General features: G+C 43.5%; 2 non-coding genes across 2 annotated transcripts; both read right to left on the bottom strand.

Annotated features, from left to right (window-relative positions):
* Positions 1 to 3,279: 3,279 nt before the first annotated feature.
* Positions 3,280 to 3,352, bottom strand: trnae-uuc (transfer RNA glutamic acid (anticodon UUC)). Its single transcript has one exon. It is a non-coding gene; the product is annotated as a tRNA-Glu (tRNA).
* Positions 3,353 to 12,483: 9,131 nt separating this feature from the next.
* trnan-guu (transfer RNA asparagine (anticodon GUU)) lies at positions 12,484 to 12,557 on the bottom strand. Its single transcript has one exon. It is a non-coding gene; the product is annotated as a tRNA-Asn (tRNA).
* Between the last annotated feature and the right edge of the window lie 6,716 nt (positions 12,558 to 19,273).

The following is a 19,273-nucleotide window of genomic DNA, read 5'->3' as shown; positions in this document are numbered from 1 at the left end:
TCCCCATCAACATTTATTGTCACTCAGTTCCCGGTTGTTATTGGGTTCTTGCGCTGAAAGGAAAGATTCCCGAAATGTTGCCAGTTCCACTGTTATCCAGTGAGGTCCCAGGCAAGCGGCTTTTTTCCGAATATCCATTTCAAATATAATGAAAAAACAATTAGACCCACCATGTACCGATATCTAACGCTTTTGAAATATATGAAGATATTGGATTTAAACAAATCCACCAATTATTCTCTCTGCCTCAGTTCCACAGTGAGTGAGACAGGGAAAAGCAGAAAAGTAGCAATATTCCGGCCCCGCACTCTCCAATCACCTGCTGCCAGCAGAAAGCGGCGACTGCAACTTCAATCGGCGGGTTACTGCCCATCCCTGGGACGCAAAATGCTCCAACCCGGGCCAAACCTCCCAATATACCGAGCACAGGCTCAGGAAAACGCAGGTAGATTATGTCCCGCTCACTAAACCTCCGAGCAACATTTACAGAAATCCCGAGTGAGTGAGCTACAAATATAAGTCACACCAACTTTCTAAATCGTTTCACTCTAAAATTCTCCCATTTTATTGAAAAGCTGACTGTTGTGAATCTGAAAATAAGCACCATGGGATTTGTGTTAGTGAGTGACTTGTTTTCCATTGTTTGTCCATCAGGTTTGCAATTCAATTTGTGTTGGATGTTGAAGCGAAACTGATTTCAAAATGAGGACACAAAGCAGTTACACATTAAATCCAGAAACAAATCCTGAGGAAAATGGATCCCAATGTTTGGAAGGAGGTGCAGCTGAGAAGCGGAAACTGTGAATGATGTTATTGATGATTGAGTGGAAAGCATTGGGGCCTTGGTCAATCATCGTAGCCGAGTGATGAGAATGATGCTTTTAAAATCCACTGGGCTTTCCCCAGGAAAGTTCACATCTTACCGACTGTGCTTCTTATTGTTGCTGATTTCAACCCGGTGTCCACAGAACTCCCGGATCAATGGAAGAAAAAACATCCAAAAATTCTCCTGATTTTTGGACTCTAAGGGAATGAAGGGCTATCGGGATCGCGTGGGAAATTGGTGTTGAGCTTGGGGATCCACCATGATCTTATTCATTGACAGAGGAGGCTTATGGGGCCTTATGACGTGTTGCTGCTGCTTTGCTTCTGTTCGATTTCAGTATCAACACCAGACCAGGCGATGAGAAGTACTATCCTGAGCACGGTAACGCAGCTGAGTGGTTGTAGGTGGCTGAAGGTTTCGCTCTTTATTCTAATCCCACTGCTGATAAAATTGCCCTGTTGGTAGGAAAAGTGCCAGCTCGCAGTTAAAGCATGTGTGAGCGGGGTTTCACTTTAACAGGAAGAACCAGGAGATTCAATAAAAATATAAATGCCTGTGGAGAAGAGACGGGGCTGTTCAATCAGCTGAATTCCTCTTCCATTGGCCGGCACGGACACGACGGGCCGAATGTCCTCCTCTGCTGCAGCCAAGTCTGATTTTATAACAACCATGTTAACTTGTGTATAGGGTCAGTCGTCATGGCTGAGTGGTTTAGGTGATGGTGTCCAAATCCATTGGGGTTTCCTGCTGCTCATTATTCCTGGTTTTAACTCTGTGCCTACAGAGTTAATTATCGGTTAAATTGAATAAAATCTATCCAAACACTCGGGGGTTTTCCTATTTCTGTTCATTCCCGAAATATTCACAAAACCTGCAGTGGAAATGGAGCAAAATTTGGTGTCATGTTTGCTTTCTGGGCGTTTGTCTCTCCTTAGAGACAATCGCTTGCCCTCTGTCTCTTTCGGTGTATATGGCTGTGCGTGTTCCTCTGTGTGTGTCAATGTGACTCAGTTCCCCGAGGGGTTGAACACGTTTTTACCATCACAATATTTATTCACATTAGTTGTGCAGCTTCACATTAAAAAGCTACAGAGAAAAATGTCATGATGAAAGATACAAGAGAGAGTTTGCAATGTTTGGAAGGAAGTGCAGCTATGAAGTAGAAGATGTGGATGATGTTACTGATGACTGATAGGAATGTATTGCAACCTTGGGTCTTTTGTTGGTCGGTTACCTTCTACACCTTGAAATTCAGAACAAGTTGTGGTATCAGGTGGAAAGCAACATTTGTCTCCATCTATGTTGGGATATGGACCACATAGGTTATGTGTGCTGGGCTAGTTCAACTGGCAGAGCAAATGCTCCTAATTTCAGGGTCATGGGTTCGCCGCACGTTAGATGCAGCTTCTTTCAAACAAATAATCACGAACCTCATCGCTGCGGTTCCTGTGAAACTTGCACACGACGGATATTCACCACTGAAAGCACTTGATGCACAATAAGTTCAAAGCATTTTCATGTCACATCTCTTTCTGCTTCACCTCCAGCTCGCTCTGCTCTTCCATGAGCTGCTTGACTAAACACAGTCAGTTAGTGCGAACATAAAACACAACGTGATCGGTTTACAGATAACAGGTTAAAGAAACACCTCGATCTTCCTGATTCTTCCAGATTCCAGGTTACAGGAATATGCACAGTGCCGATTATCCACAGTCACACTCTCCTTCCAGCCTTGCCTACGTTGTTTAGCTTTGAAATTGTTCGTATTTTCACACTGGGTTTCAATGTGAAGAAAGCAGAGCTGTGATAAGCTTATATTGTTCACCTTCTGCAAGAAGGTGCTCTTTGGACGCGGTGAGCTCCAGTGAAGGATTGGCATTATTAATGTGTCGTTCAATTAGACTCGTGACAAATCTCGTGCTGGAAATGACAAGAAAATTCGCTGAATTTGCTGCTTGTTTTAGTTTCAAACGAGCCGAATAAAAAGGTAAGAAAGTACATCTTGCTCGAGTGGGTTTCAAAATGGCAGAATGACTGTGAAAGAAGCACCCTTGCTGTTGGGAATCATAAAATTATAGAAAGTTACAGCATAGAAAGAGGCCATTCGGCCTCGATGAGCTGATGTGCTGCTTTTAAAGAGCAGTTTTTAAACAGCAGACTGGTTGATTCCTCAGGAGTGATATTTTTGTAAGTGCACAGTAGGCACAAGAATTTGTCCTTCTCCCACACATATTTTGCCTGGCGCCACCATCTCTGTGGTCAGTACTTTGCACCCAGTACTCCTTTCACTCCCTCACTCCGCCTTTGTCTGTGTTCCCAACTTGTTCAAAGTGTGACATTTCCAGCTCTGAGGCGAAACTTTAAATGTCACCCCACTGATTCTGGTGGAGATGTTAAACGTTTTCAATCAAGAAGTTATCCATACTCATTTTTCACAAGATCGAAAACGTATATTCCCTGACCGGGAATCGAACCCGGGCCGCGGCGGTGAAAGCGCCGAATCCTAAACCACTAGACCACCAGGGAAGCTGCCAGAGTTCTTTCAGTTTGGTTTATAGGCGCTGCTTTTATCCATGTTTCCATTTTAGATCTAACGAATTCTTCAGTCAATGACAACGGTTTCTGTGAGCTGGAACATGAAATTGACAGTGATGTGAAATAGACCTACAAGCTGCTCATGTGTAACTGTCAATTTCCAAAACCTACCACCCTCATCACTGCAGCTCCTGTGAAACTGACAAGAGAACACGCGGCAGAAATTCATCACTGAAAGTAACTGACACACATCAAATTTTAAACACTTTCATGTCGCATCTCTTTCTGCTTCTGTCCCTGCCTCGCCTCCAGCTCCCTCTGCCCGTCCAGCTACCAGGTCAATTAGCTGCTTGATGCAGACACAGTCAGTTCATGAACCCAAGCTTCCCCTGCGCATCAGGGGCAGGGAATGTGGGGCCCAAGGATTTTAGAAATAATGAGTTTGCAGGTGACATGGTAAAGATAATCTGGGATCTCATCTTCCTGATTCTCCCAGATACGGATTACAGGAATGTGCAGAGTGCCGATTATCCACAGTCGCAGATTCCTTCCAGTCTTGTGCACGTTGTTAAGCTTTGAACCCACTCGCAAGAGTGGATTATAAAATGGCAGAGTGAGTGTGAACGAAGTAACCGTGGTGTTGGGAAATATCAAATTATAGAAAGTTATAGTGTGCTGCTTTCAAAGAGCTCTGAAGAAGAGTCATACGGAATCGAAACACTAACTCTGTTTCTCTCTCCAAGCATACTGAATTTTCCCAGCATTTTCTGTTTTTATTTCAGATTTCCAACATCCACAGTATTTGGCTTTTATCGAAAAATTTTATCGAAAAAATTTTGGACTCTGAGGGAATGAAGGACTATCGGGATCGGGTGGGAAATTGGGTTTGAGGCTGGAGATTCGCCATAATCTTATAAAGTGACGGAGGAGGTTTGTGGGGCCTTATGACGTATTGTTGCTGCTTTGCTTCTGTTCGATTTCAGTCGTAATACCAGCAAAGGCGATGGGAAGGAGCAGCCACAGTATTTTGCTTTTATCTCTGGATTTCTAGCCCAGTGACAATGCCACTACGCCACCTCATGAATGCCGACAAATGAGTAAGAAAACACGGGTGTGTTTGGGAGAATTTTCTCCTATTTAAAATGATAAATCCTCAGGCGGCAGGATTCAAACCCATGTGTTCATTTTTAACAACAAATGTAAATTATTGAACATTCACTCACTTAGATGAACAAGTTTGAATCATGCTGTCGTCCGGTTTCAAACCGCTGCTCTGCCACATGTGAAATGACCGTGACCCCCATTGCCCTGCACAGACCCTGCGCTGTAAAGAGCCCAATGGAGCTGTCTGGAATGTTAAACGGTGACGTCATGCAGCAGCACTTTGGGTCTTTGTTTTGAAGAAATGGAATTCGGCTGTTCTCATTAGGAATGCTGGAGACAGACTGATCAACAATGTCATCATCAAATGGCACAGAACTATAAGGTATTTTGGCCCAACGTATCTGCGTCAGTTTTGTACAAAGAGCTTTCTAGTAATCTGAATTTCTTTGTCGCAGTTCATTACCCTGATTTTTTTTCTCCTCCTTTCAAGTCTTTGTCTAATCCCCTTTTGAAAACTCTGAGTTGAGAGAAACAATATTGAAAGAGGTACAGGAGCTTCTGCAGTGTCCATGCTCAGTGTGTGAAAATTAACAAAGTTTCCCTGACCCAATGACACGGAGAGTTGGATTCCGAATTTTTATTACTGTTATAAACATTTTAAAAATAGTTGATTTCAGTCGAAAGTTCTAAAAAAAAGTTTATTCTAACCAATCTCCTCATTTTTCTCAGTCGACATACACAATCTAATCACTCTTTACCAACATTCTCTAACTCCCATTCGTCTGCAAGCATTCACAAAAGTTGCAGCTAGAAATGGAACTAAAGCGGAGCCAGGTTGATGTCAGGCTTGCTTTCTGGGTGTTTGTCTCTCTTTAGAGTCAAATCCTTGCCCTCTGTCACTCTTGGTGTATATGTCCGTGTTTGTTCCTCTGTGTGAGTCAATGTGGTTCGGTTCCTCATTTTTATTATTCAGACATTTTTCACGTTAATTGTGTTGCTTCATATTAAGACGATACAGAGAACAAGAGGAGCTGTTTTACAAGATACAGGAGGAGTTTTCTTTTTTTCATTTTTTGACTGGAGACTTTTCAGCTTCTAAGGGTCGGCGTGGTACAAAGTAGAGGATGATGGAAATTGTCACTGCACAACATTTAAACAGACAGACACCGAGTCCTTGTGATTGAGTGGTTAGGGTAATGGACGCATCGAGAGAATGAGTTTGTAAATACAAATAGACCAAACTGAAATCCCTCGGACATTAGGAGCTGTTTCTATTACTGTCAGTTGTCGCAAGGAACAGGAAAATAAAAGTTCAACCCCAAATGTTACAGGAACGGATAGGTTATAATCACCAGGAAAGCCTGAACAGCCTGAAGCTGTTTTCTCTAGAAAAGAGAAGGCTGAGAGATGACATGATAGAAATTGAATGTTTTGTCCCTGTTTCGTCAAGGATTCGAGGTGAAATTTATTTCTTCGGTTTACATCTTTTGAATCCGCATCAAACAGAATCACAGAATCACACAGTGCAGAAGAGGCCCTTCGGCCCATCAAGTCTGCACCGACACGTGAGAAACACCTGACATACCTACCTAATCCCATTTATCAGCACTTGGCCCATAGCCTTGAATGTTATGACGTGCCAAGTGCTCATCCAGGTACTTTTTCAAGGGTGTGAGGCAGCCCACCTCCACCACCCTCCCAGGCAGCGCATTCCAGACCGTCACCACCCTCTGGGTAAAAAAAGTTTTTCCTCACATCCCCCCTAAACCTCCTGCCCCTCACCTTGAAATTATGTCCCCTTGTGACTGATCTTTCAACGAAGGGGAACAGCTGCTCCCTTTCCACCCTGTCCTTGCCCCTCATAATCTTGTACACCTCGATCAGGTCGCCCCTCAATCTTCTCTGCTCCAACGAAAACAACCCAAGTCTATCCAACCTCCCTTCATAACTTAAATGTTTCATCCCAGGCAATATCCTGGTGAATTAAATGTTTAGATATATAGAAAGAAAGATTCTACATTGAGATGGAATTCTTAAAATCGGATTTTGTCATCTGCTGAATCAGCATTTGTATCAAACTCTCCCTGTCATTAGATTACAACAGTGACTACACTTGAGAAGGCTTTCATTGGCTCTAAAGCGCCTCCCGTTGTTCTGAGTTGGTGAAAGTCTCTGTTCAAATGTAAATCTTTCTTTCTCTTCTTTCTTTCCGTCTGTCAATCCAAGTTAACAATCATATGGAATAGTAAAATGTATCTGTCCCTTTCAGTGTCTACCCTGCTCTCTGTCTCTATCTTCTCTCTTTGTCCCTGTACATCTGCCTCGCTCTTTTTCACTCTTTCAGTGTCTGTTTCTGCCTCAATCTCTGTTCACTTTTGTGCTCTTTGTTCCCTCCATTCACTCGCTGTCTGTGTGCAACCAAGGCTCACTGGATTGTTCGTGAGATGAGGCGGTTGTTTTAGGAGGAGAGATTAAGTGGGATGAGTCTATTCTCTCTGGAGTTTAGAATAATGAGAGGTGATCTCATTGAACAGTCTGACATTCTGAGCTAGCTTGACAGTGAACATGCTGAGAGGCTCTTTCCCCCTGGCTGGAGCGTCGAGAACTGGGCTCACATTCTCCAAATAATGTGTCAGCCATTTAGAACTGAGGTGAGGAGACATTTCTTCACTCAAACGTTTGTGAATCTTTGAAATTCTGTAGCCCAGTGGTCTGTGGATCCTCAGTCGCAGAGCATATTGAAGGCTGAGATGTTTAGATTTTTGGTCTTTAAGGGAATGAAGGGGTATCGGGATTGGGTGGGCAACTGGTGTTGAGGTTGGGGGTCTTCCATGACTTTATGAACTGGAGGAGGAGGCAAGGAGGGGGCGTGAAATTCCCGTTCCTTTTTTGATCATTTCAATTTTATATCTCAGTGGAAATACCATCAAGACGACGGGAAACAGCAGGTTGAGCGTGGTAGCCTGGCCAAACGGCCTCAGGCGCTGGATTCAGGTTCCAGTCTCTGTGGAACCACTGCCAAAGTTATAGGTGGTTCACCTGTGGTTCATTTTGAATGCTCTCTTCCTACGAAAAGGTTCCAGCTCAAAGTGAATGCAGACATTTATTGGGTTTCACTTTAACCGGAAGAAGGAGGAGAAGAAATATTAATTGCTTGTGTGAGAATGCACGGTAGTGGAAGTAGCTGAGTTGCTCTTCCAGAGAGCCGGCACGGACACAATGGGCCGAATGCCCTCCTTCTCTGCTGCAGCCACCTATGCTCAGATACCAACAATATTAACCTATCCATAGGGCCAGTCGTCATAGCTGAGTGGTTAAGGCGATGGAGTCCAAATCCATTGAGGTTTCCCGCTTCTCATTATTCTTGGTTTTAACTCTGTGTCTACAGAGTTAATTATCGGTTACATTGAATCAAATCCATCCAGAAACTCGGGAACTATTTCCGTTAATTGCTGAATGCATTCACGAAATTCCAGTCGGAAATGGAACAAAAACAGAGCCAGGCTGATGCCATTCTTGCTTTCTTGGTGTTTGTCTCTCCTTAGAGACAAGCCCTTGCCCTCTGTCACTCTCGGTGCACATGTCTGTGTGTGTTTCTCTATGTGTGTCAATATGGTTCAGTTCCCCGGGAGGTTGAAAACATTTTTCCCATCACAAACTTTATTCACAGTAGTTGTGCAGTTTCATATCAAAATGTTACAGAGAAAAATATCAGGATGGAAGATGCAAGAAGGGTTTGCAATGTTTGGAAGGAGGTGCAGCTCAGAAGTAGAGGATTCAGCGAGGAGCTTTCTTCTCATTTAACACGAGATTTGGAACTAGATCTGGGAGATATTTGTATCGGTGTAAACAGTAAAATCTCCTCTATAAACCTACATGATTCTGAGGAGGCTTGACAGGTTAATGTAAAGAAGGCGTTTCCAGTAGTGGGGAATCTTGATTCAGTAGACTCATTTTTGGGATGAAGGGACTGACTTATCAAGAATGGCGAAATAGGTTAAGCCTTTATTCATTAGAGTTTATAATAATGATAGGTGATCTTATTGAAACAGACAAGATTCTGAAGAGGCTTGACAGGGCAGATGTAGAGAAGATGTCTCCACTAGTGGGGAATCTCAAACTTGGGGACATAGTTACAGGATAAGGGGGTACTCATTTAAAACTGATATGCGAAGGAATTCCCTCTCTCAGGGGGTAGTAAATGTCTGGAATTCTCTACCCCAGAGATTTGTGGAGGCAAGATCACTGAAAGTATTTAAAGAGGAGGTAGATAGATTTTTGAAATATCGGGGAGTTGAGGGCTATGAGGAGCTGGCAGGAAAGAGGAGCTGAGGCCTGGGGCAAATCATCCATGATCTTATTGAATGGCGGGACAGGCTTGAGGGGCCGAATGATTGACTCCAACTGCTCCTACTTCTTATGTTCTTATGTTCGTTTGAAACGTATCTCTGGTGAAACGGGTCGGAAATAAAAAATTCACAGGAGCCGCAGTGATGAGGTTGGTGGGTTTTGGAAATTGACAGTTACACATGAGCAGCTTGTGGGGATATTTCACCTCACTGTCAATTTCATGTTCCAGCTCACAGAAACCGTTGTTGTCATTGACTGAAGAATTCGTTCCATCTAATGGAAACATGGATAAAAGCAGCGTCCATAAACCAAACCGAAAGCAGGTTGGCAATTCCCCTGGTGGTCTAGTGGTTAGGATTCGGTCCTTTCACTGCCGCGGCCCGGGTTCGGTTCTCGGTCAGGGAATGCAGATTTTCGATCTTGCTAAAATGAGTATTAATTACTTATTGATTGAAAACATTTAGCAACTTCACCAGAATCAGTGGGGTGACAGTTGAAGTTTCGCCTCAAGAACTGGAAATGTCACACCTGGAACAAGGATAAAGGCGGTGTGAGGGAATGAAAGGAGGACAAGGGCTGGGTGCAAAGCACTAACTATGGAAATGTTGGTGCGATAAAAAATATGGGTGGGAGAAGGATAAATTTTGCTGCATACTGTTTGCACTGACAAAAATATCACTCCTGCTGGATCAAACAATCACAACTGTTTTTCAAAAGTAGTACATCAGCTCATCGAGGCCGAATGGTAGCTTTCTATACTGTAACTTTCTATAATTTTATGTTCCGTCACAGCACGGGTGCTTCTTTCACAGTCATTCTGTCATTTTATAACCCACTCTAGCGAGATGCACTTTCCTACCTTGTATTCAGCTCTTTTGAAACCAAAACACGGAGCAAATTCAGCGAGTTTACTTCTCATTTCTAGCACGAGATTTGTCACGAGACTAATTGAACGACACATTAATGGTGCCAATCCTTCCCTGGAGCTCACCGCGTCCAAAGAGCACTGTTATCATCATCCAGTTATGTACCTTCTTGCAGCACATCTACTGAACAATATAAGTTTATCACAGCTCTGCTTTCTTCACATTGAAATCCAGTGTGAAAGTATGAAAAATTTCAAAGCTGAACAACGTGCACAAGACTGGAAGGAGAGAGTGACTGTGGATAATCGGCACTGTGCACATTCCTGTAATCAGTACCTGGGAGAATCAGGAAGATCCTGATGTTTCTTTACCCTGTTATCTGTAAACCGATCACGTTGTGTTTTACGTTCGCACTAATTGACTGGGTTTGGTCAAACAGCTCCTGGAAGGGCGGAGAGAGCTGGAGGTGAGACAGAAAGTGATGTGACATGAAAGTGCTTTGAATCCAGTGGTGAATATCCATCATGTGCAAGTTTCACAGGAACCGCAGCGATGAGGTTGGTGATTATTTGTTTGAAAGAAGCTGCATCTAACGTGCGGCGAACCCACGACCCTGAGATTAAGAGCCTTATGATCTACCAGTTGAACGAGCCAGGCACACATAACATATGTATCCCATATCCCAACATACATGGAGGCAACTGTTGTTTTCCACCTGGAGCCTCAGCTTGTTCTGAATTTCAAAGTGTAGAAGATAATCGACCGACAAAAGCCCCAAGATTGCAATGCATTCCTCTCAATCACCAATAACATCATTCACATCTTCCACTTCTCAGCTGCACCTCCTTCCAAACATTGCAACCTCCTCTTGTCTCTTTCACCCTGACATGTTTCTCTGTAACATTTTCATCTGAAGCTGCACAACTAATGTGAATAAATATTGTGATGGTAAAAATGTGTTCAACCCCTCGGGGAACTGAACCACATTGACACACACAGAGGAACACACACAGACATATACACCGAGAGTGACAGGGAGCAAGGGTTTGTCTCTAAGGAGAGACAAACGCCCAGAAAGCAAGCCTGACGCCAAGTTTTGCTCCATTTCCACTGCAGGTTTCGGGAATGAACATAAGTAGGAAAACGTCCGCGTGTTTGGATGGATTTTATTCCGTTTAACCGATAATTAACTTTGTAGACGCAGAGTTAAAACCAGGAATAATGAGAAGTGGGAAACCCCAATGGATTTGGACTCCATCACCTTAACCACTCGGCCACGACGACTGGCCCCATGCACAGGTTAGTGTCGTTGGTATGAAATTAGAGACGGCTACAGCAGAGGAGGAGGACATTCGGCCCATCGTGTCCACGCCAGTTTATGGAAGAGGGATTCTGCTAAATTAACAACCCCGCATTTTCTCCACAGCCATTTAAATTTTTAATGTCTCTCCTCGTTGTTCATGTTGAAGTGAAGCGCTGCCCACACCTGCTTTAAGTGTGAGCTGGCACTTTTTCGACCAACAGGGCAATTTTAGCAGCAGTGGGATTAGGAACCCGTGAGACCTTCAACCATCTACAACAGCACAGTTGCGCTACCAAGCTCAGGATACGAGTGCCCATCGCCCTGTCCGGTATTGTTACGGAAATAGAACAGAAGCAAAGCAGAAACAAAAGGTCATGAGGCCCCACATGCCTCCTCCGTCACTTAGTAAGATCATGGCGGATCCTCAGCCCCAACACCCGATCCCGAGAGTATTTCATTCACTTAGAGCCCAAAAATCAGGAGAATTTTTGGATGTTTTTTCTTCCATTGATCCGAGAGTTCTGTGGACACCTGGTTGAAATCAGCAACAATAAGAAGCACAGTTGGTAATATTGGAAATTTCCTGGGGAAACCCCAGTGGATTTTAAAAACATCGTTTTCACCACTCGGCCACGATGATTGACCAAGGATCTAATGCTTTCCATTCAATTATCAATAACACAAATTCACAGCTTCCGCTTCTCAGCTACACCTCCTTCCAAACATTGGGATCCATTTTCCTCAGGATTTGTTTCTGGATTCAATATTTACCTGCTTTGTGACCTCATTTTGAAATCAGATTCGCTTCAATATCCAACGGAAATTGAATTGCAAACCTGACGGACAATCAGTGGAAAACAAGTCACTTAGTAACACAAATCCCATGGTGCTCATTTTCGGATTCACAACAGTCAGCTTTTCAATAAAATGAAGGAATTTGACAGTGAAAAGATTTAGAAAGTTGGTGTGACTTTTATTTGTGACTCACTCACTCGGGTATTCTGTAAATGCTGCTTGGAGGCTTAGTGACCGGGATATAATATACCTGAGTTTTCCTGAGCCTGTGCTCGGTGTATTGGGAGGTTTGGTCCAGGTTGGAGTATCTCGCGTCCCAGCGATGGGCAGTAACCCGCTGATTGAAGCTGCAGTCGCTGCTTTCTGCTGGCAGCAGGTGATTGGAGAGTGCAGGGACGGAATATTGCTGCTTTTCTGCTTTTCCCTGTCTCACTCACTGTGGAGCTGAGGAGGAGGGAAGAATTGATGGGTTTGTTTCAATCCATTAACTTCATAAATTTCCAGTGTGTTGGATATCAGTGCATGGTAGGTCTAAATGCTTTCTCATTATATTTGAAATGAATATTCGAAAAAAAGCCGCTTACCTGGGAGCTCACTGCAGCACAGTGGAGCCGGCAACATTTCCGGGGTCTTGACATTCAGCTCAAGTAGCCAAAGACAACCGGGAACTGAGTGACAATGAATGCTGAAAAAAATGGAACATCCGTCCCTGGGTGGTATCGAACCACCAACCTTTCGGTTAACAGCCGAACGCGCTGACTAATTGCGCCACAGAGACCGATGCACCCTCAAAACAGGGTGTCATCGAGTTAAAGTTTCAAATTGCTGCTACAGGAATGAGAATTGTTCTCTATCAGTTTTACTCTTCCAAAATAAAGGGCGGGACATTCATTGTGGATATGTGGAAACAGCCTGATCCCACCCACTGCAGACACATCCATGTCACCGGGAACCAGCTCTCCTACAACCGGTGCCGTCTCCCATCGAGTCTTTCGCTGTCTTGTCTGTTACCAAGTATTCTGATTGTCCCGAAGCCGATATTAGGTTTGAATTCCTGAGGTGCAGTAACGAGAATCATTTCAATGTCTCAGATCAGTTAATTTCACTGATAACATCAAAGTCAATGTTCTAGCGTCTTAAAGAAGGGAAAGGTGCCTTGACCGTCTCTGGTTAGTCGGACAGTTCACCCTTCATTCTCCTGTGATTCCGGTTCCCAAAGAATATCTGAAGATTCACAAAGCTGGAGACTGAGATTTCTATTTTGGTTCCTTCTCCATTTTCACACCTGCCAACTGACAATATATTCCAAAATTTATGAAGTTATTGGATTCAAACAAACCCATCAATTGTTCTTTCTTCCTCAGCTCCACAGTGAGTGAGACAGGGAAAAGCAGAAAAGCAGCAATATTCCGGCCCCGCACTCTCCAATCACCCGCTGCCAGCAGAAGGCGGCAACTGCAGCTTCAATCCTCCGCCTTGCATCATGTCCAGGGATGAGGAAATTCAGTTTTGTGGATATTTTATGGAGACCGGGATTGTCCTCTGTGGAGCAAAGAAGGTTAAACGGAGATTTCTCGGAGCTGCTCAAAATGATGGGGGAGGGGGCAACGGGGACGAGGCGGTTTGAGAGAGCAGATCGGGAGAGACTGTTTCCACTGACGGGGGTCAGTAACCAGAGGACTGGGATTTAAGATAATTAAAGAAGGACAGACTTGCATTTTAATAGCGCTATTCCCGACCAGTGTATGTCTCAAACCACTTTCCAGCCAATTAAGTAATTTTTGAAATAAAAATTGACAATGTTGGAAAAACTCAGCAGGTTTCTCTCTCAAAAGATGCTGTCAGGCCTGCTGAGTTTTTCCGGTATTTTCTGTTTTCCTTTCCAGATTTCCGCAGTTTTGCTTTAATTGAACTGCAGTCATTGTTGTAACGTAGGGAACACGGCAGCCAATCACCGCTCAGGAAACAGCCAAAACTAGGCACGTCACAATGAGCAGACCATGTGTTCTTGGTTGAGGGATAAACACTGACCAGGTCACGTGGCTTCAACGTGAACCCACAAATTATGATAATGGCTCTGCCCAGTTTTAAACCGGAGAACGTTTCACGTTTCTAGGCAAGCATGAAAATCACTGCACCACAGAAACAGGAAACAGCACAAAGGCTCAATTGGCATCACTAAAATGTTAAACGGTGACGTCATGCAGCAGCACTTTGGGTCTTTGTTTTGAAGAAATGGAATTCGGCTGTTCTCATTAGGAATGCTGGAGACAGACTGATCAACAATGTCATCATCAAATGGCACAGCTCTACAAGAGGTCTTTCAGACAATCATTTCGATGTCAGTTTTGTTCAACGGGCTATCTTGTTAATCTCAATTTATTTGACTCTTTCCATAACCCTGATCTTTTTCTCCCTTTCAAGTCATTGTCCAATTCCCTTTTGAAAACTCTGCGTTAAGAAAAAACAATATTGAAAGAGGTGCAGGGCCTTCTGCTGTGTCCATGCACAATGTATGAAAGTTAACAATTTTTTCCTGACCCAATGACATGAAGAGTTGGATTCGGAAACCTTTGACAGTTTTCAATTTTTTTGAAATCGTTGATGTCAAATCAAATTATCTAAAAATATTTACCCTGACCAAACATCTCCTCATTTTTCTGAGTCAATATATACAATCTCATTACCTATTACCAACATTTCATTGAGTGAACACGCAGAGTCATAAAGGAAAAAAGAAACATCATTTGAAACATCGAAATAATGAAACATTGAAAAACGAAGTTTGCAGAGGAGATGATTTCTGTTTGTTACAAAGTGCAGGATGATCTGATTAACTGGCGGAACTGGTTCAAGTTCCCCAATGACCTCCCCCTACTCCTTTGCTTCTGTTCTTTTCGTTGGCAATACCAGTGAAGGAAATTATGATTATCCCTTTGTAACCTGATAGCGTAGCTGAGTGTTTTAAGCCGCTGGATTAAAGCTCCAGTCTCCGAAAAAACAAAGATTCGAATCCCACCGTCGCCAAACGTACAAGTTATCTTCCTTTTAGGATATGTAGCTGTCCCATTTGAACCAACAGATCCCAACTCACATTAAACCCAGCGGAGTGTGTGGTGTTTTACTTTGATCGGTGGAATGAGGAGAGACAATATAAATATGAGTTGCTGTAGGAAAAGGGCGGGGTGTGGAATTGCAGTCGGTGAGTTGCTCTTCTAGAGAGTCGGCATGTGAACAATATGCTGAATGACCGTCTGATGTAGCCGTCTATGATTTTATACAAACTACATTCATGCAAATCTGGGGCTTGGATTCGCGACTGTGTTGTTAAGGCAACAGGTTTTGAATCTATTGGGGTCTCCACAGGTGGGTTGGAATCCTGACAACTACTCTTCTTATCATTCCTGAATTTTACAGTGTACCTGCACAATTAAATTTCGATTAAGTTGAATAAAAAACATCCAAAACCCCAAGCGTTCTCTAATTTCCATTCGTCTGCAAGCGTTCACAAAAGTTACAGCTAGAAATGGAACAAAAACAGAGCCAGGTTGGCGTCATGCTTGCTTTCTGGATGTTTGCCTCGCCTTAGAAACAAACCCTTGTCCTCTGTCAATCTCGGTGTATATTCCTGTGTGTGTTTCAATGCGGTTCAGTTCCCCATTTCACCATCCAAACCTTATTCACGTTCGTTGTGTGTCTTCATATTAAGGTGGTACAGAGAATAAAAAGGGCAGTTTTAAAATATACAAGAGGAGCTTTCTTTCTTTTTTTTGAATGAAGACTTTTCAGCTTCTGAGGGTCGGTTTGGTACAAAGTGGAGGATGAACGAAATTGTCAATGGGCAACATTTAAACGGACAGACACCGAATCCTAGTGGTTGAGTGGCTAAGGCAATGGACACATCGAGAGAATGAACTTATAAATACAAATAGTCCAAACTGAAATCAATCGGACATTTGGAATTGTTTCTACTGCTGTCAGGTGTCGGAAGGAACAGGAAGTTAAAAGTTGATTCACAAATGTTCCAGGAACAGATAGGTTATAATCACCAGGAAAGGCTGAGCAGCCTGAAGCTCTTTTCTCTAGAAAAGAGAAGGCTGAGAGATGACCTGATAGAAATGGGATGCTTTGTCCCTGTTTCGTCAGAGATTCGAGTTGAAATTTATTCACACAGCTGCAGATTTGCATCTGCTGAATCTGCATCAAACAAACCATGAAATGTTTAGGGAGATCGAAAGAACGATTCCACATTGAGATGGATTTCTCAAGATCGAATTTTCTCAACTACTGAATCAACATTTTAATCAAACTCTCCTGCTTTTAGATTACAACAGTGACTACATTTCAAAAAGATTTCATTGGCTCTAAAGAGCTTCCCGTTGTCCTGAGTTGGTGAAAGGCTCTGTTAAAATGTAAGTCTTTACTTCTCTCTTTCTGTCTGTCAATCTAATTTAACAATCATGTGGAATGGTGAAGTGTATCTGTCCCTTTCAGTGTCTACCACTCTCCCTCTGTCTGCCGCTTTTTGTCCCTGTATATCTGCCTCGCTCTCTTTCACTCTCTCAGTCTCTCTGCCTGTGTCTCTATCTCTGTTCACTTTTGTGCTCTTTGTTCCCTCCATTCACTCGCTGTCTGTGTGCAAACAAGATTCACTGGATTGATTCCTGAGTGACAGTGAACATGCTGAGAGGCTGTTTCCCCCTGGCTGGAGCGTCTAGAACTGGGCTCACATTCTCCGGATAATGTGTCAGCCATTTAGGACTGAGGCGAGGAGACATTTCTTCACCCAAAAGCTTGTGAATCTTTGAAATTCTGTAGCCTGGAGCTCTGTGGATCGTCAGTCGATGAGTATATTGAAGGCTGATAAATGTTTGGACTTTAAGTGAATTAAGGGCTATCGGGATCAGATGGGAAATTGGTGCTGAGTTTGGGGATCTGACATGATCTTATTAAGTGGGAACGGAGGCTCGAGGGGGCTTATGGCTAATTCCTGTTCCTTTTCCGATGTTTTTTATGTTCTGTTTCAGTGGAAACAACATCAAGGCGACGGGAAACAGCAGGTTGTGAGAGGTTGCCTGGCCGAATGGCCTCGGGCGCTGGATTCAGGTTCCATTACTTGTGGAACCGCTGCCAAAGCTATAGGTGGTTCACCTGTTGGTCACTTTGAATGCTCTCCTCTGACGACAAAGTGCCAGCTCAAAGTGAATGCGGGCGTGTATTGGGTTTAATTTTAACTGGGAGAAGGAGGAAAGGCAATACAAATATTAATTGCTTTTGTGAGAATGTACGGCAGTGGAAGTAGTTGAGTATTCTTGCAGACAGCCAGCACGGAGAAGATGGGCCGAAAGCCCGCCTCTCTGCTGTAGTCATCTTATATACCGACAACATTAACCTGTCCATAGGGCCAGTTGCCGTGGCCGAGTGGTTAAGGCGATGGAGTTCAAATCCATTGGGGTTTACCCGCTGCTCATTATTCCTGGTTTTAACTCTGTGTCTACAGAGTTAATTATCGGTTAGATTCAATCAAATCCATCCAAGCACTAAAGCATCCTATTTCCGTTCATTAACGAAAACGTTCACGAAACTTGTAGTCGTAGGGGAACAAAAACAGAGCCAGGTTGGTGACATGCTTGCTTTCTGGGTCTTTGTCTCTCCTTAGAGACAATCCCTTGCCCTCTGTCACTCTCGGTGGATATGTCTGTGTGTGATGCTCCGTGTGTGTCAATGTGGTTCAGTTCCCGAAGGGGTGAACACATTTTTCCCATCACACACTTTATTCACATTAGTTGTGCAGTTTCATATCAAAATGTTACAGAGAAAAATATCAGGATGGAAAATGCAGGGGGAGTTTGCAATGTTTGGAAGGAGGTGCAGCTAAGAAGTGGAAGATTAAGCGAAGAGTTTTCTCCTCTATTAACACGAGATTTGGGACCAGATCTGGGAGATATTTCTGTCGACGTAAACAGTAAAATCTTCCCCCTTACCGCTATATTTTGTCATGCAGCATCCTCTCTATTGTCAGCGCTTTGCAGCCGACCACTGCCCTTCTCTCATTCCCTATCTTCACCTCTGTGTTTGTTCCTTACCGGTTGTGACCAGATGACATTTCCAACTCTGATGCAAAATTCAAGCTCCTACGCCACTGATTCCGGCAAAGGTGATCTGCATTTCTCTAATGGAATTATCCAAACTCACTTTCATAGTTTGCACGAGGTCAGCAAATTATCATTCCCTGACCGGGAATCAAACCCATACCGCGGCGGTGAAAGCGCCGAATCCTGACCACTAGACCACCAGGGAAGCGACAGGAAAGATTTACAACCTGGCTTATCTATGTTACCTGTGCCTTTTATTTTTATTTCCGACCCCTTTCACCAGAGACACGTTTCAAACGAACATAAGAACATGAGAAGAAGGAGCAGGAAAGGCCCCTCAAGCCTTTCAATAAGATCATGGATGATCTGCCCAGGCCTCAACTCTTCTTTCGTGCCAGCTCCTCATAGGCCTCAACTCCCCGATATTTCAAAAATCTATCTACCTCCTCTTTAAATACTTTCAGTGATCTAGCCTCTACAACTCTCTGGGGTAGAGAATTCCTGACATTTACTACCCTCTGAGAGAAGAAATTCCTGTGCATCTCAGTTTTAAATGAGTGCTCCCTTATTCTGTAACTATGTTCCCCAGTTCGAGATTCCCCACTAGTGGAAACGCGTTCTCTACATGAACCTGTCCAGCCTCCTCAGAATCTTGTAGGTTTCAATAAGATCACTCCTCATTCTTCTAAACTCTAATGAATAAAGACTTAACCTGTTTCGCTGTTCTTCATCCCAAAAATTAGCCTGCTGAATCTATTTTGAACTGCCTCCAATGCCAGTATATCCTTTCTTAAATACCGGGGCCAAAATTGTACACAGTACTCCAGATGCGGCCTCACCAACACCCTGCACAGTTTTAACAAGGCTTCCCTATTTTTAAACTCCATCCACTAGCAATACAGGCCAAAATTCCATTTACCTTCTTAATTACTTGCTGCACCTGCATGCTAACCCATTGTGTTTAATGCACAAGAACACCCAGATCCCTCTGAGCTGCACTTTTTTTGGAGTCTCTGTCCATTTAAATAATAATCTGCCTTTTGGTTCTTCCGTCCAAAGTGCATGACCTCACACTTTCCTACATTAAACTCCATCTGCCAAGTTTTTTGCCCACTCACTCAACCTATCTATACCCCCTTGCAGATTCCATATGTCCTCATCACAAAATGCACTCCACCTATTTTTGTATCGTCAGAAAATTTGGATACATTACACTCCGCCCCCTCTTCCAAGTTATTAATATAGATAGTAAATAATTGAGGACCTAGGATTGATCCTTGTGGCACTCCGCTAGTTATGTCTTTCCAATCTGAAAATTCCCGGCTCTCTGTCTTCTGTGTGTGAAATTGGGCTCTTCGCATTGCAGGGTCTGTGTAGGGTAATAGGGATCACGGTCTCT

Source organism: Cetorhinus maximus, unplaced genomic scaffold, assembly GCF_964194155.1.
Source record: "Cetorhinus maximus unplaced genomic scaffold, sCetMax3.hap1.1 HAP1_SCAFFOLD_3323, whole genome shotgun sequence".
NCBI lineage: Eukaryota > Metazoa > Chordata > Chondrichthyes > Lamniformes > Cetorhinidae > Cetorhinus > Cetorhinus maximus.
The sequence above is the reverse complement of the archived record's forward strand: the minus strand, read 5'-3'. Positions and strand labels throughout refer to the sequence as shown.